The 18,324-nt window shown below is 44.4% G+C and overlaps 1 protein-coding gene across 3 annotated transcripts in view; it reads left to right on the forward strand.

Moving 5' to 3' along the window:
* LOC135390875 (Krueppel-like factor 2) overlaps window positions 1-18,324 on the forward strand; it is a 140,016-nt gene that overhangs the window by 103,773 nt on the left and 17,919 nt on the right. Inside the window, exons 3-4 of one of the 3 annotated variants that reach the window (XM_064620827.1) lie at window positions 6,476-6,509; window positions 7,556-7,689. The exons of the other annotated variants lie outside the window; for them this stretch is intronic. The gene's annotated coding sequence lies outside the window, so the exon portion shown is untranslated. The remainder of the gene's footprint in view (window positions 1-6,475; window positions 6,510-7,555; window positions 7,690-18,324) is intronic. 3 annotated transcript variants of the gene reach the window in all.

The raw sequence follows: 18,324 nt of genomic DNA on the forward strand, positions 1-18,324 counted from the left end.
GTGTTGAATGAGGACCGTAAGGTGTGCCTTATGGTCAACTGTAGTACAGGGTGTGTGCAGAAAAACATCACCCGCATTTTTACATGTAACTCGTTGTCTACTTAGCCGAGGAACTTCCGGTGGCGCACGACGGCGTATTTATGCGTGCGAAAGCTACAAAAAAATCCTGGAAGCCATACTCAATGTAAAAAAATAAACAAAGCGCGAAAACATGGGCTTCCATGCATTAGAATAGGGCGGTCATGACACTGCATGGTAGTGTATTTCGGTCTCATAAGAGTTATGTGCAGGCACCGCTAGGGGCACTGCCGATGAGCATCCATGTGGAACATCGTTTCGATTTATGCACCGATAGCTCCCCTAGCGGTACTTGAACACAACTCTCCTACGTGCACCATGTTGCCCTTTCACATACACTCTGTTGCCCACCATGTTGCCCTATTCTGATGCACGGAAGCCGACGTTTTCGTTGTTCCGTTTATTTTTTAAGCTGGGTATGGCTTCCACAATTTTTCTACAGATTTCGCACGCATAAATGCGCCATCGTGCGCCACCGGAAGTTCGTTAGTTAGGTAGGCAACAAGCTATGTGCCTAAATACGGGTCATGTTTTTCTGCACACACCCTGTATGTGGAAGTTCGTTCACTGGTGAGAGTTTCAGCTAGGAACGCATGTATCTTGGCAAGGTACACGTTGGGAGAAATGTACATGGACACCACCACCGATGCGTTTCTTTTTCTTCGCTTCTTCTCTTCTGTGTTTCGGCGATGCGACATATGGGGCAAGATCGGCACGAAATTGAATCCTTAACAGCTGTTGCTGTAAAAAAGAGGAAGAACATAATCGCTCGTTACTTTAAAATATCCATCGAGATCCTGCATAGGAACTAGACTTCGACGGTTACGGATAATATGTAGATAAGAGCCCAGATAAGGACAGATGCGCCCAGAAGAAGAACAGTCTCTGTTCGAAATATCGGCGGCTCTCGTCCTGAGGCACTTCCCTTCATCTTGCTTATCGGATCGCTGGATTTTCTACCCTTCTACATAGATAAGTATAGTTCGGTGAGCTTTCGGTGCTACGAGTCACCATTAAAGATGGCAGTGATGGCCAAAGTACCCCAAAATTTTACTTTAGGTAGAGTACCACGTACCTAGCACCTATTGTATACACAGTACAAAGTACCATACTACAAATGTACTTAAAGTAAAGTACAAAGTCTTTGGCAAAGTACTTTACAATACTCATCAAGTACATTACAAATGTAGATCGTATCACTGGACGTTGGCTTGGTCGTTATAAAAGGAGAGGTAATTATGTCTCAACTGTTATCTTTAGAAAGCTTTTAGGCAAGCACTTCTGCCAAGTGGCAGTTAGAAATCATTGATAGTTTACAGCTGACTCATTAATATATGAACTGAAAGAAATGATAAAATTTACTTTTACATGTGCACAGGTAATCAGTTCTGCTAGTGCTTATTTCTCAACTTATCCACCTGTATAGGGCACATCGTTCTCGTGCTGGTCTCTGAACGAGGGAGACTTGTCTCTCAAACAAAAGAGAGACAAGCCAACAGGAACTAAGCACCCCCTTTAGAAATTATTCGCTGATATTTTCCATGTTTTGCGTTTGCACTGCCAGTTGGGTACTTGAGTGCTTGAGAGGAAAGTACCGAAGAAAAGTACTTAAAGTACAGTACAAAATGCACAAATTAAAATATCCTTCAAGTAAAGTACAAGTACTGAGAAATGTACTTAATGTGTAATGTACTTGAGTACCTGGTACTTCAAGTACTTCCCATTACTGAGGGAAAGTAAGAGTTAGCGCGATAACTATAGGTCACATTGCTCAGGACTAAAACTACAATTATAACTATACTATTATCAGAACTATAGACAGCAGGAAGACAATGTAACTTGCGTAGCCATCACAGTTTGAGATATCCTAATCTTCAGCATATTGTTTAGAATAATATTCGTCAAGAAACAGACTTTTACTCTGCACCTTACAATCAAACCTATAAAGCACAATATCTACCTCAAATTTGTGCTGTTGTTAAATTCTTATTTCTTAATTTACGTGTTTGCGCCGCGAAGCAACTGTGGCTGTGAGCTTCTAAGTGCTCAAACGTCGCCGTACCAGCACTGAACAGCCGTCTCGGCCTTATTGGGCCATCGTCAGCAGTGCGCAGGTAGGCAACGCGGCGTACAGAGGTGCACAGATGCAGACAGGACGACAGGAAGGAGTGTGTGTGTGTGTGGGGGGGGGGTTCGTATGCGTCCTGGGCCGACTTCAAGGGGTGCTCTGACAGAAAACACAAAGAAAACCTCAGACAACACAGCCGGTGGTAGGATTCGAACCCAGAGCTTTTACCCGGTCGACCGTGCCGCTGGTGTAAATTTATACTATTAAATAAGTGAATGAAAAATTATTGAAAGTTGAGTTAATAAATTAAATGAAAAACATCTTATGTTGCCATTCAAATGCTTGGACTACTGGTGGTGTTGCAACAGGCAGCTGTTTCGCCAATGCCTCCCTTACTACTACCGCGGCCAGTTGAAGACTATAAATAGTAAGCACATACATGTTCTATCTACAGCACGATGTATGCAACTTCTGACAAGTGCGCCATGATTTTTGTCTCCACCACAAAAAAAGCGACAAAAGAAAACATAAAGATTCTTAACATCCCAAGCTTCAAAACGTCGAACAGACTACAGGTAAGATAAAGCATGAATGAGATATATACGTTAGTTCCGGCAAGTTAATATTCCTTCGACTGAAAAAACAAACAAACAAAAAGAAAAAGAAAGAAACAGAAACTGTGCCGAGCGAGGCACCTTTCCGTTTTATCCACCCATCTCGTTTCCTAGGAATATACACAAGTGTGTGAGTCACTTTGTTTTACGACAAAATGTCTACCGCGCGCATTAAACCCTTCAAAAAATAAATAAACAAACGCGCGCGCGCGCGCGCACTACGCCTCGTCGCACTACGCGCGCGTCGCTGGGCCATTTGAACGTGCTCCAATTCGGCCGCCCATGAAACAATGAAATACTACGCTCGACTTTTAAAAAAAGAAAAGAAAAAAGCGGAGAGATTCACGCGGGAAGCGAGGTCACGAACCTACGATGCCCTACATCTCGGGATCGGCGGAAAACAAACAAAAGTCAAATATGACTGCAATAAAAAAATATATAAAAGAAATGCACGAAAGAGCGCATTTTCCCCCGCGCTTATCGGAACGGTCTTGTATTGCGTTGGTTCAGTTCACACTTGGTTCGCCCACGCGGGTCTGAGAAAGCCTCGTAGATTATGCGATGCTTCCATACCGTTAGGAATACGTAAAACCCCTACCTTTCTTGGGGAATAAATAAAACCCCTGCGTTTCCTTTCTTTTCTTTTTTTTTTTTTTTCATTCATTCGTGTTGCAGCGGTCAGAGCTGTTTGGAGTGCACAAAGAGCTGCGTTGTTACCTGTTTTCGTTCAGGTGAAATGTGTGCGTTTGCACAAGTTCGACGATTATATTATGAAGTGTTGCAGAATATAAGTCAACGAGTAGAGTTAAGCAATTGCTGTTAGTTATCCTGAGAAGTGTGTGCGTGGGTGTATCAGGAAATGCGCGGTTGCTTGTATACTGTGGGTTTTCTTTTGTTTTTTTGTTTTTGTTGGAAGCCAAGATAAATACACTCGCATATTTGTCTCTTCGTTCGCCTTATAAGGAAAAAGGAAAGGGAGTACTTTTAGTCCTTTTGAGATGCATTCCCACAATGATTATTCCTTTTCTGTACTAAAGGTGCGGAAGTTAATACAAAAGCTTAGTATTTGCAGTGCATCAGGGGAGTAAATTTCGAGGTCCGATGACTAAAATGGGAAGTAAATACAGTCTAGTTGACCAGAAGCCTAATTGCTCTCCATTTACTCCTCTTCTTTATTTATTTATTTTTATTTCTTTATTTTTTTCGTGTGCTCTATGATTGTACGGCTTTTGGCTTTATCTGTCAGCCAAATAGGACAAGAAGCGTGTTTCGCATAGTTCTGTATTTCCAAGCGCAATAAGCACGTGCAGAGAGAATACTGGTAGCGCTTTTTTAAATCTTTTAGCGCGGAGTATTTCGATGGTGTAACGCTTTTCCTCGACTTTGCGATACAGTGTAGCTCGATGTTCGTATCACTTGTGCTTTCTCTCTCTCTCTCATTTTACTCATCCGCGGCTATTACAACCTTGTGGAGAACACTTAACACAGCAATGGTTTCCGACATTCGGCTCAAACAGACGTGTTTTACGAGGTTCATATACAATATCTGTACTGTGGCTGTAAGACAGAAACCTTCCAATGGAGTTTAGATGCTGTGTGGTACGTAAACCATGTTCTCAACCAGGACAAGGAAATGGTCCAAGCATTCAAAATTAGTTGTAACATTACCATTTAACTCGACAGTTCGATTAGTTGTATCACTTCGCTTAGTTCATTGCACAAAGATGAAGCTCCACGTAAACACCTGCTCTAAGGCAGCGTTCACACGGGGCAACTTTTTGCAGCAACTATGAGCAACTTTGGAGTTGCTGTCAGCCGGCAACCTCCAGCAACTCGAGTTGCTCCGAGTTGCTGCGAATCGCTCCCGGACCGAAAACTTGAGAAGTTGCTCGTGCAACGGCCAATCAGAGAGGGAAGCATTGCCACGTGACTCCCGATAGCGTTGTGGATTTCGTTCGTGGGTTCATAGGTTCAAATCCTGGAGGTGCAGCTAAAAAATAACTTTTTCTTTTTTTACGAACTTCACGGAAACATATCAGTTGCCACTTCTGGACGGCAATAATGATCTATTGGAGTAATAAAACTGACTGAAATTTGATGAACAGCAGCTAAAGAAAAGATTCCACCAGTTCGATTCGAACCCACATTGTCCGGTCACCATAAGGTTGCTTGTGGGTGCAGCTACAGAGTTGCTGCGTGTGAACGCGGACTCGAAATTGCTCAAAAGACGTTGGTTTGAGTTGCTTCGAGTTGCTGGGAAAAGTTGCCCCGTGTGAACGCCGGCTTACTCCAGGGGAGTGAACGGGGGAGGGGGAGGCTTCAACGAATACAGGAAAGGCTAGCCATGGAGGAGGTTGGTTTGCTATTCCTAAACGAGAAAAAAAAAAGGAACTCGATGAATCATTCAATATATGAGGAGTAACCAGACTAAAGACATTTACTATGCGTTTGTCGATCTTACTTTAAATTTCTATAATCAATACCCTTTCCCGTATGTTTGATATGGGTTAAGAGTGGTGAGTCTAGGAAGGCTTGGCTTACTACTCTAACAACAGGAAGGTAACGAAAAGTGAGGAATAACGAAAGACGGAGAGGCAATACACTATAGAGAAAGAGGAACCAGCTTTTCTGCGTAACTTTAGCAAGTATTACATTTACTATCCAGACCTTGTAATCTGTCCTTTTCTTCCGTGTAACTTTGTGGAACTCCAGCTTCGAGACGCCCGTATTTACAGCACCACCACCATCGGATAAAAAGAGCGAGAGAAATAAATGATGAGAGAGGAGAACCGACACAATGGGAGCAACAAAAAAGGCGGGATTTTTTTTCCTCTCAAACAACAATGGAAACCAACCTTCCCGGCGTAACGACCAATAAAAAAGCTCCTTTCTCGACAATGTATAAACCCACGTGCGTCGCTTATTGGCTACGCTGAGGACGACATTCAGTAGTATAGAGGGCTTCCTTCGAGGGCTTTGTTCCTCGCAAGATGCTGGCGCGTCCTAGCAGGCAAAGAATGGTTGTGGGGTGGGGGGTGGATGGGGGAAGGATATATCATTTGAAGACGATATAGTCCATACACGCGACCAGGGTCATGCAGAACACCCATCCGCCCACGCTTTTTCTTTCTTTCTTCGTGCACTTGTACAAGACGTGTATGCCTTATGAATGTGTAGCGCACGTGAAACAGCAACAAAAAAAGAAAATAAGAAAATGGCTGCGCATTTTCCGGTCGCCTGTATATATATATATGTGAACGCGTACAAAACGAAGCCATCGCACTTTGCTGAGCAAAGAAAAATATAAAACGAGAAGAGCGGGTTGATGCAGAAAAGTCATTAAACTCTTTTCAGTGAGTAACTTTCTGTCGTACGCTTCTTTTTTTTTTTTTTTGTTCTTTTTTAGTGTGCGTATGAGAGGATATATTTTGTCATTTTCGTCAAAGTTAATGTTTGAAAGGTTATTATTAGCGTTGGAAGAGACAGGGAGTGGTAAAAAGAAAGAAAAAAAATGAGGTCTGACTGAGTGAGAGAGTGAGAGAGAATGACAAGGAAATGTGCTTTCTGTTCCAGGGTGTTAAACTTTGTTAAGTGATTCATGAAAAGTACCTGCGCTCTCGTTGCATTAGTCACACACATGTGTTTCAACTTATGACACACAAGTTTTTTTTTTCTTTTTTCTGTTTCATCCAGACTACTATTACTGTATTTCCAGGGAGGTGCGTTGACGGGACGAGACAACTAATCAGGTAAACTGAATTTCGCCTACTGTTGTTAAAGTTTCTCCTTGACAATTTACGCTAGAGCAGTACGAGCGCGGAGCCAAACCCAAAATGGCGCCATGACTGCTGGTCACACCTTTCGGCCAACTAGTGCGTTCTACTTAAACGCTGCCATATACTTCACTAAGTCCTGCACTCTTAGAACAGAACTTCGCCGCATAGCACGCTCCTATAGCCAGCCGTCGTTCCGAATCACATCGTTCTCTCATCCGATTTGTTGAAAATGGGAAGCGTATGCCTATTTTTTGTGACACTTATGCAGTACATAACTGTCACAAAGAAGACGTAGAAGACGTTCGGGATGATGGTCGGCTAGGAGCGTGCTATGCGGTGAAGTTCTGTTCGGCACAGTTCCCTTAGAAGTCGGCCCAGCACGCACATTCCCCCTGTGACGTTGCCCACCTCTGTGAGGCCGACAGCGGCGAGCCCTTTCACGAGCACCACCACCACCACATGTTCCTCTACCCCGCTGGTTATTATGCCGAACGTACCGCTAAAGCAAGAAACCTTGTTCTCTTTCTGCAGGAGGCGGATCTTGCTCAACGACGCCTATAACGCTTTGCTCTCCCCTACGAACTCACGCACCCTCTACGCATATGGTAGAGTTTAAGTAGAATGCAGCAGTTGGCCGCCGGGTGTGAACAGCAGTCATGGCTGCTCGACGTTTTTCATGGCTAGTCGGTCGGTGGCATATGTCGGCACAGTTCGCTTAGAAGTCGGCCCAGGACGCACTTTCCCCCAGGGCGTCAGTCGTGACGTTGCCCACCTCTGTGAGGCCGACAACGGCGAGCCCTTTCACAATCCACACCGCCACCATCTGTTTTAAGAGTGTGTAAAACTCTACATTCGACCAATGTCCCCAACAACACCGAATGTCCTTTGGATGTACCAGTAATGTCCTAACGGATTCGTGCGTCCGATGGATATCTGAGGGATATCCATCGGACGTACGAATTCGGATAATATATTCGGTGCTGTTGGGGGTGATGAGTGAAGGAAGACACTTCTTACAGGGTGGTCGGTCCATGGGAACTCTCGCCGCCTTCCGTGCCTAAGCTACCCGTGTTCGAATCCCGGCGTGCTGTCTCTGTGTGTTCTCTCTCACAGCGAGCTACGAAGCCGATCCAGGTCGCATAATCACACACAAGTAAGTGTAACATGCCGCCACATTGGCTGGGAAATCAGTCGGAGATGAAAGGGCACACAGCCAACAAATGGTCCCTACATCACCTGTAATGCTGGTTGACAAACACCGTGTAGGGAACAAGGCATTTTGATGTTGGTTGAACGGTGGGTTGGTGACGTCTTATTGCCTATATAGAGATGCCTGCTACCAGCTGCCTGCAGAGAGCGGTTTTATTACTATTTCTTTTCTTTTTCTGTGGCACCATTAAAACTTGATGCCGACAAGCCTCCTATGACTTTGCCGCTGGCTCATCGGGAAATGTCATCGGGTATGTCGAATGTATGTCAAGTATGTAAGACGTATATGGAATATCGACGGAACGTTTTGTAGTTCCTCTAGTGAGAAATAATTGTGGCACACGGACACAGCATTATCTGATCCCTTTTATTATAATCTGTATGAAAATATACTAAACGCATCTACGAAGAAGCAGCCTTTAAAAAGTGAATTAAAGGTAATGTTGCTTGACCAACAAAAGTGACCCTTGTTCGCCACCAATTGTTCGTTCACTATTTTCTATTTTTTATTACCTTGTTTTATTGTTGTGTCTGTATTTTATCGTTTGTGATGATGTACTGAACTCGATCGGGCCTTCGTCAGGCAATTTCAGTTGCCTTTTGCCCGTAGTTTCTTTACTGTGTCTAGCACAGTAAAAACAAACAAATAACTCAATCAATAAAAGGATGGCGTTACCTGTACACCTACACAAAAGGAACGGGACTCACCCGTTGCGTCTTCTCCTGATTTACGAGCAAAAGCAACTCTGTCCGTTTTCCCTCTCCTTCTCAATAAAGCCGACAATGCGGAGCACGCTCTCATTGGTCTCCACAAACGATACTTTATCCAATCATCGCAGGAGATTCTTTAAGGAGACCTACCTGAGACTTCTTCGCCACGTTTCTTGATAAGGGAAGGGAGAGGGAAAGCTCATATTGATTCAGCGAAGATAAATTTTTGCACTTTAGTAACCTCTTCAACTATAAAACATCCATGGAACGTGCCCAAGAACGTCCTGCGGGGAGATGGCCTCCATAACGCACTCCGTGAGAAGCCACACGCAACAGGCGATCGTGCTCTATTGTCGCGCGGAAGAACCGTTGAGGATTGAATGGACCGAGCAGTTCTAATTTATTACTCTTCCAAACAATGGGAGCGGAAGAAGAGGAACTTCCTGAGCGTCGTTGATGAAGCGCATCGCCCATAAAGATCCCGATACTTCTCTCAAGGAGAACAGCGCAGATAGGGAGAAAAATAATCTATGCTGACGACGCTCTCTCTCTTTCTCTAAGCGGTCAACACGCGTGGTTGAGCTGACGTCACTCATGTGTGAAACGCCATTGGATATCTACTCTATGTATTTCTATACTCTTTGGGTGGAATGTACAGCCGTCTTTGAAGGATAGCTGTGTCTTTTTTGTATTCGCATTGTGGAAATAGTTAATGATACGATTACTACATGGGGGTTGTACGTTGCGATTTTTTTTTGTTTTGTTTTAGATCTCAGGTTTGTATTGACAACAAAAAGATAATAAATAATATGACATTTATATAATAATAATGAAATTTATACATAATGCATTTTTTTACATAATGAAATTTATATTGAAGTTTATTCGAATATACAGGGTGTTAAAAATTAAGCTTTCACCAGCACTTTATAAATAGGCGAACAAAAGAAAACTAGTGCTATTTTTTTCTGTTCCTTGAGTAAGAAACAGGTGCTACATAATTAGCAGCACCTGTTTCTTACACAAGTAGCGTAAAGTTATCATCCGGTTTCCTGTCATCGCTGTGTTTGCGTAGCGCTCGTGAAAGCTTAATTTTGAACACCCTGCAGAATATAATTTGTAAAAAAGTCTGTAAAGCTACTGTTTATGTTGGCCTATTGGCAGCCAGCATTTTCGGTCCTGAAGTTTCGAGACGCTTTCTGGATATTACGGGGACTTCGGCGAACTGCTTTAAATATTTGAATTAATTTAATTATATTGTATTAGAAGAACACGAAGAAATAGTGTAGGCAAAGACATGTTTTCTTACGAAACGAATTTGCAACGAAGTGATATAAGCACGGCTTCAATAACTGCTTCTGTCATCAAGTGTGAAGTCAATTTTCTACATCTTATTTCTATTTCATAATCAATCAATCAATCAATCAGTCGCTTCTTCCCTCTCTTATTCTACACCGCTTGGCAGCGATAGTTTACAACGAAACCTTAAATTCCCGCTGTAAATTTCCCGACATTCTTATATATTGGCGCGGTGTATATTGTATACATATATTGAGGTGGTGGTGGTGGTATACATATATTGAGGTATATAAACGCCTGAGTATATGACGTTTTTTTTTTTTTTTTGCTTCTCATTCTTGTTTCATGATTGCGATGATGTCATGTACACGTGACTGACGGCAAGCAAACTTCGCACTTCATCTTCACTTCTTTTGAAGTTCACTTAATCAGAACGCTGTTGTGCCCATTTCGTAGGGCTTCTAATACAAATTGGACTCACTAGACTTGGCGACCCGATACTAAACCTAAAACAGCAAAGCCGCACTCGGCCCCACTAATATACGGTCAGTCAAAACACACCTGACTAGTCGGCGTAGTACAAAGTTGCAGTTTTCGAAACTTATACTACGACTCCGCCGTGAAAAAGGTTGGTTGGTGGAAAGCTATAATTCTGCTTTCGTCCCTAGAAGTTTATGGACTCTTGGTTGACACTTTAAGCGCTCCACAAATCTCTCTTCAGCCGCAGGGGGGCGTCGCAAGCGGGCCGAATGTCGTCGACGACGGTTCCAACAGGCGGCCGAAAAGGCAGTATAACATCGAAACCCCGCATTGAAACGAATGATGTGCTTTACGGAAATCCATAAATCGCGCCCTACAGCCGGTTCACGCAATGCACCGGATCTAGTACATAAGGCCGATTAAGATCGATTTCATTGATGCGACACCACTCCGTTTCAGGTTTTCCTACGTCTTTCGTTTCTGAGGGAATGCCTTGTATATCGACGACAATAAAAGTATGTAACATCTCTGTCCTTTAATAATTAGTGAAAGTAGCAATGTCCGCGTGGTACGATGCACAGTAAAGACATGCATCTCATACAGGTGACGGGGGTTCATAACAGACGATGGTCTGCTGTGTGCACTGGCGTGGACTGCGGGCTGCCGATGAGCTGCGAAACTGGAATATGGCGGCCTTTTTCACAATTTGAACTTTTAACTATCACTCAGAAGACGCTCTAAAAAAAAAAACGCGTATATTCATACCAATATTATACGCACCGGCACACCCAATTTTTCCATTACCAGTTGTACGTGGTGCTCAACATTCACGAACAGGACGAACGGAAAACCCTTCGCAGACGACACGGCCTATTGTTAAAACGGCGCCTAATACCTACCTTTGGGAGACCCGTACCGACCACCCTGCCGCAGCGCCACCTACAGAGTTACACATGATGAAGACATTACGGGGGCCATTACAATGGCTCGCAAAAAACCGCACCCGTTGCCCAAAATTAGAGGTCCCAAGATGCGCTTCGCTAATGGGCTTGTGGATTTTCGTCTGCTACAAAAGTGGCATTTTGAAAACGCTTAACAGTGTGGCCAGCCGCCCACGCACAAACATCGCTACATTCGACGGAGACGCGTTTCGGTCGTCTTCCGTTGTCTACGCGGATCGTTACAAAGAGTGGGCATACGCCCTTGAGTGGTTTTGACTCAGATTTTCTTCTTTTTTGATACGGATTGGAGAAAAAGTTAGACTTAGCATATAGCATAAATGGAAGTGCGCGAGCGATATGGTTTCCGGTTAAGGCGTGTATTTCTGCAACGGTTATGCGATAAAGGTGATGAGTTTTGGTTTATCGTTCTTCAGATCCTGCACCACGCCCGAAGATGGGCTCACATTTCAATGTTTCGGAGGGGAAGAAATAATACTCTAAATGGTCATTTCAATGATTCCCGATGATTACCTTCATAGAGTGTTCCGATGTCTTGCCCCAAGAGCAAAGTGGTGTTGTATAAAATCTCGTTGTATAGGTAACACTGTACACGCTCAGAAAAAAAAAAAGATATATATATATATAATTTTAGTCCTTTTGAGGATATAGATGCATTGCCACAATCATTAGTCTCTTTCGGGACTAAATGCCCGGACGTTTAGGGACTATTTGCAGCACTAGGGAGTAAATTTCACGGTCAGAGGATTAAAATTGGGAGTAGCCACATTCTAGGGGACGAAAAGCTGCCATTGTTCCCAAATTTGCTCCTTTTTTTTAGAATGTACTTTAAAAGCTTGAAGAGCATCATGTCTTGTAATTAAGCGTAAACGGCGGGGGTTAGACAAGCGCTATCTTATAGATATCCGAGCGTGATAAGGTGTCCCTCTCGTTGGTGGTAGATAGCCGAGGTCGTGCTGAAGACTGCGAGGTGGTGGGTTCGAATCCTACCACCTGATGTGCTGTCTGAGGTTTTCCCTGGGCTTTCCGAAGACTTCCCAGACGAATGTCGGCACAGTTCCCCCTGAAGTCGGCCCAGGACGCATACTAACCCCCTCCCCCCTTGTCCCCCACTCCTTCCTGCTGTCCTCTCTCCATCTGCCCACATCTGTACGCCGCTCATAGCCATAGTTGCTTCGCGGTGCTAACACGGAATTAAAAAAAAAAGATATCCGACAAGGAACTCGTCCAGAAAGGAGATTACTGTTGGTACGTCCGCCACATGAACACCCCAGGAACTCGGGATAGTGCTAATGCAGCAGACGGCAAGAAAGAAACGTACAAAAATGTTTCATTTTTACTTTGCACAGCCCTCTATACCCGTTCCTTTTTTATTTTTTATTTTTTTATTTTTTGGAAGCCACAAAAGAGTCAAATGAGGGGGCTACGTAATCATAGCCCGAACCACACCACTCAATTCATATAATCACCATATATCATACTCCTGCAGATATGTACGAACGCATAGATCCCACACAAGAAAGCCGCGCTTCCAGTCTTGCAGCGTTATTAATAATGTACTACTTGGGTCTATACGCTTCGTTCTTTGTACAAAGATCCATCTCTTTAAGACGAAAACAAAAACAACACGAAAACATACTTCGTACGTCTTCAATTTATCCCGTGATCCGTCAAGTCGTTTCTTTTCGTTATGGTTTTGCGGGCAGACAATTCGTTCAACGTGGCTCAACGTGTATGCACAAATAATCTTCCTGTCTTAGTGTATGAGAAGGCAGCAGCGGATGAGAGTCAGGCTATGATTTTCTGCTCAACTAATGACCGTGTATGTGGGGTATTATGTACTCATACATGCCAAACCCCCCGAGGGGGTCTGCTGCGACCAACTAAATTACAAGGCACGATTTTAGATTGTCTTAATTAGTGGAGGCTAAAGTATAGCTGCCTTAAGATTTTATTTGTTGGCCTGTCAATCAAAGTGTAGACGCTGATGGAAAGGAGGAAAATTTGTATTGCGCGTGTATAGCCGTGTAGGGTTGGACGTGGACGTTGCAACGATGCTGTGTGTTCAAACGTGGAAACGTGATTAAGGTCACAAATAAACTACGGAAAACAGGGATATGATAGGGAAGCAGGAACAAGGTGCAAGTAGCTACAGTAACACACGCGCTGGGACTTGCAGTTAAAACGCTATTTTGACAGTATTTATTGTATAGAGGGGATTTTTTCAGGCTGCGTTTCTGAACAGAGTCTGTCCTGCTACAGGTAGAAGCAGTAGAACTGTATATTGGCTAGAAATTAATTCGGCGCTATTAATAAGTATTATAGTGATGGTCGGCGAGCGAGGCTGGTCCTGAAATCACGGTGATATCAGGACCTCGTCCTCACATGCTCGCTTGAAAGACAAGTACAATCTCGCTAAAAGTAAATGCGATCTCATGTAGTGTTAGAGGAAAAGCGGGATGACTTGCCCAACCCATCACGTACGACACATCACTTACACAATGAACATTTCGCGTGCCTTGTCGCCCCGCAAACTACAAACCTCTCCGAACAACATTTCATCAAACATTTCCATAAAACGACCAACCCCACAGACACGAGCATACCAAAGCGCTCAGTGACATCAAATACATAAACAAAAAAAAAACAACAAAAAAAGAAACAAGCACCACTACAAGGCCGCTGCAACGAATTAGCGACCGACATGTGGCGCCCCCTCTTACATTCCTTCTTGTGCAGCAGCCGCAGCAGCAGCAGCAGCAGCCCTAATTTGGCAAACCGACCGCGTTGCGGCTCTCCGCCGCGTATGAAAGTCAGCCGGGCACACGGGCGCTGAATAACGCGCATCTCATCTGCATAAAAGTCTCGTAAAACATTAATTACCCTCCCTATCCGAGGCGGGCTCTTCCGCTCCTTATGTACCGCCACTACTGTGCTTGTCAGTAATCTTTTTTTTCCTTTTGTGTCCGGCATATTTTACGCCGTTTCTTTCTTTGTTCTTCGTACTAAGTGTTTGAGCGACAAAAGAAAGAGAATGCCGTCATTTAGTGTTTTTTGTGAGGGTGTTCTTTTATGGGATGCTGAGTATCGCCTACACACTTTTCTTTTATCAACAGAGCTATAAGTTGTTGTTGTTGTTGTTTTGCAAATACACATTTTATTAAAGGGCCAGCGACCGTGTGTATGTCCGCCTGTGGCGTTATAGGGCCACGTGGCAGCACGTGACAGTGGCACCACCACGTGACTGCCAGCTGTGTTCTCGGTACATGTATACGCTGAAATTGCAAAACGCTGAAAAAGCTTTCAGTAAAAAATTAATAGCATTTCAAAAATGGTTTCGTCAAAAGTTTTCCGCCAACGATTACGCTATCCACATAGCCACCGCATTTTTGCGCGTTTGGCACAATGCCGAGAGGTGCAGCCGATTTATTTATTTATTTTTTGTTTCTTCGTTTTTGCTGCCGAGTGGACTATATGAACGTTATTTATCATATCCGCCAATCAATCAACTACTCAGTGTAGCCAGTTCCAGTAAACACTTCTTCGAAAGCAGATACTGCCCTTATTCCAGTAATTTCTCGGGATATCAGCCTCATTGCCAACATCATCCTAACGTTTGTCGCCGCACTGAAACATTAGAAGCAACTCTATAATGAAATTAATACGTAACCTCGAACATCCATTTATACTTTAAAATCCCCCGACGACACTCCAACAACTACAGACAAGAAATCACGATGTGACGAATTTTCCCTTCCAGTTCACCCTTGTATACTTGCTCTTCAATCAATCAATCAATCACTTTATTTTGCATCATGTGATGAAAGGAGAAAAAGCTGTAATGTACAACTTGACGAGCCCGGGCCCCCGTTTTACATTACCTGCGACAACATCACATTTACAGAGTTCAAGACTACAGTGATAAGTGCATTCACTCATGCAATATTAGGACCAAAAATTTCAAATGAGCTCAAGAAACATTAATAACATACATGTTTCGACATGGGCATCAAACATCACGTACAGTCATTCAACGAGGCACACATAATGATACCGCGAAATTCACGGATTGACGTATTAGACAGAGAAACTGCTTTAGAATTCAGCATATTTAATAATTTAGGTAGTAGGAAATTTATGGATTGTTTTCCATAATTTGTTCTTACTCGTGGGACTTTTCCCTTAATTCCCTTAATTCCAGGTGAGCATTACATTTCACTTTATGCAAATTTTTATATAAACAGCCGAGTTTAAAATCGTACAAGTTGTGGACCCTTACGATATTATATTCCTCGAAAAGATGTACAGTGGAGTCTCTGTATCCGACATTTGCAATCAGACGTACCATCTTTTTTTTTAAGTATTAATAGTCTACTCATATTTTTCTTGTGTCGTCCTTCCCCATACCAAGAAACGATAGTTTATATAATTCTCTCGTCTTCATTAAACCGATTCGACGACGGTGTGACGTTGTGAGAGTGGTCGAGCGAAATAAAGCGAACGCGTCGCATTTTTACGAGAGGTCGTCGGCGCGGCCGGTGGTCTGCCGCACGCGCGCGTTCCAATGACGGCGTAACGCTGCGAACCCGCCGCTAATCGATATTCTGCCAGGCGTGCGCGCGCTGGAACCGGAGATGATTGGCGAGTCCGCACTTTATCCACCACCCCGACCCGTATAGTGTACCCGTTCTTTGCCATGTACTGGTTTCGGGTATTTCTTTTTCTTTTTTTGTTCTTTTTTTTTATCGTCAGCCTTCTCCTGTGCCGCATGAGTGGCTATTCGGAAGCCACTGTTGAATGGAGTCACAATGGCGGTTGAAGCGTTTGAATCGTGAGTTGATAATGCAATTGTTGGTTGGTTGACTCGAAGAAGGAAAATATGGAGAGGGGGCAGCCCCTCTCTCCACATTTTCCTTTTCCAATGTTCATTGGGAGTGAGTTGGCTACTCCGTCCGTGGCGTGGAAAACTCGGAGTACTGAAATGTGAATAACGCTTTAGTAAGGTTAATTAGACGGTATTATAAACGTCAGGAAGGATGTGCTATAGTTTCTCCTGAATTTTCACACGGTCGATGATAAGCCGAACTGTAGCCCTAAGACAGTGCTCCTGTACGGTTGGGAGTATAACTGGGTCTCATGAGAATGCTGAACTTAACAACAACAACAACAACTCTATTTTAAGATGATGAATGGGGAGTTTCACCGCCAGGGGCGATACTCTACCCCAATGCTGGTGGTGATATGGGGGAATGAAATAATGAGCCCCTTCACAATAACGATCGAAGTCCGATGGTGTCCAAAAAGGTCAAAGGAGCTTTGAGGGCAGAGGGTTGGTGGGCTGGATGTGGCCAGGGACCAAGCAATTTTGATAGAGAGAGCGGGCGAGAGTCCAGCTGATTAAGAGACCCGGAGAGTGCGGTTCGGGAAGGATGGCGGTGTGGGCAATGAAGAAGAATGGGCTCTAGATCTTCTAGGGCACCGCAGTGACAGCATCTGGGAGCAGATGCGGAGAGTTTTCATTTTCCCAGGGGGGGCAAGGGCGCACCGCGAAATAAGTACTCTGGCAGGGGGGGGGGGATATGTTTATTAAGAAAAAAAAAGAAAGGTAAGCCAGATGGATGTCGGCGTGTTATTCCAAAAAAATGTGAAAGGGGAAGACAAAAAAGGAAAAGAAAAAAAAGCAAAAGAAAACAAAAAGAAGGAAAGGAAAGAAAAATGAAGAACACAAAACAAATCACACACTCTGGCGGGATCTTATGATGTATGCAGAACTGGTATAGAAATAAGAGGAAGGAAGAACAGAAAAAAAGAAAAACAGAGAGAACGCAAAACAGTGAACATGTGCACAACTGAAGGCATTACGCCTTTGAAAACTGAGTGAAACGAACAAAATGCATTGAATCCTCGGTGTTTGACCCGAAATGCGCGCAATATAATGAATATGGTCAATGAAATGGACCAGCGGGAGTTGAACCAGCTCCCAACGGATATGCGTTCCGAAGATTCTACCGTTGCACCTCACTGGCAGCTGCAGGCACCTTTTCGACTGCTTTCGTTTCATTGATCTGACTGCTTTGGGCGAAATTCAGTCAATGTGTTATGTCATCCTCTGTGTTTCTTCGCCTCACCTTCTACTGTGATAATGAGTATGGTGGGCGGATACATATTTTACAAATTGCAAGATGTATTTTTGGGGTTGGTGCCTCTTCGCTCTTTTGACCCGGGCGCTCCGAGCCCCAAAGGCTGGTGTCAGTCTCTTAGCGGGACTTCCCGGGGGAGGCGGCGCCCCCCCTAGTTCATGTTCCGGGGGGCCAAGGGCCCCCGCGCCCCCCCCCCCGCAGTCGGCGCCTATGTCTGGGAGAGTCAACTTGTCTCAAGCGGTAACGCCACTGAGCTATAAAAAGCCACATCGAGTCGCATTCGATAAATTAATGCAGCATCGTGACGAGATGTGTTTCGTGGCAGGCGGAAAGCGAGCGTTGGATCAACTCTTCTCAGCATAGATGGGAGGAGAATGTCCGTTGTCCATTGGCGGGAAGCCAGGGCTGTCACGAGACGTTGAAGAATGGAACGACGGTCTCCTCTCAACAGCGCAATACTCGTCCGTCTCCGAAACGAGAGAGCTGTGACACGACACCCCCACGACACCACAATGGGCTGAAACCCACTGGAGAACAAGCCTGTGCCCTGCTTCGTACACAAGGTGGGAAGCCATTAAACATATCCTTCACTAGGGGTGCGGATGAGCCTCGTATGCCAGAATTTTCAATAGCTCGCAGTGCAGATTTTGAGTCAGTGAACGCTGCCCATTCCCGCGGGGTAAAATCAACGATGTGCTGCAGAGAGAAAAGGATGGCATAGAGTTCCGCAGCTGTTGATGAGGTTGGATACGAAAGGCGTCGTCCTTGCACTACGCCTTCGGATGGTATGACGAATGCCGAGGCAGACTTGCCATTTCTGGATGCGCGATCTGTATATGCTGCTGCAAACGTAGAAAAGTTCTTGTCTACCAGAGCATAAAAATGGGCTCGAAGAACTTGAGGGAGAACCTGATCTCTTCGTTCCATCAGGTTCGGAAGACTTACGAAGGTGGGTGGTACCGGGAGAGCCCAGGGGGCTTCCGGCGGTGT

The sequence above is a fragment of the Ornithodoros turicata genome, chromosome 4 (assembly GCF_037126465.1).
Source record: "Ornithodoros turicata isolate Travis chromosome 4, ASM3712646v1, whole genome shotgun sequence".
NCBI classification, from domain to species: Eukaryota; Metazoa; Arthropoda; class Arachnida; order Ixodida; family Argasidae; genus Ornithodoros; species Ornithodoros turicata.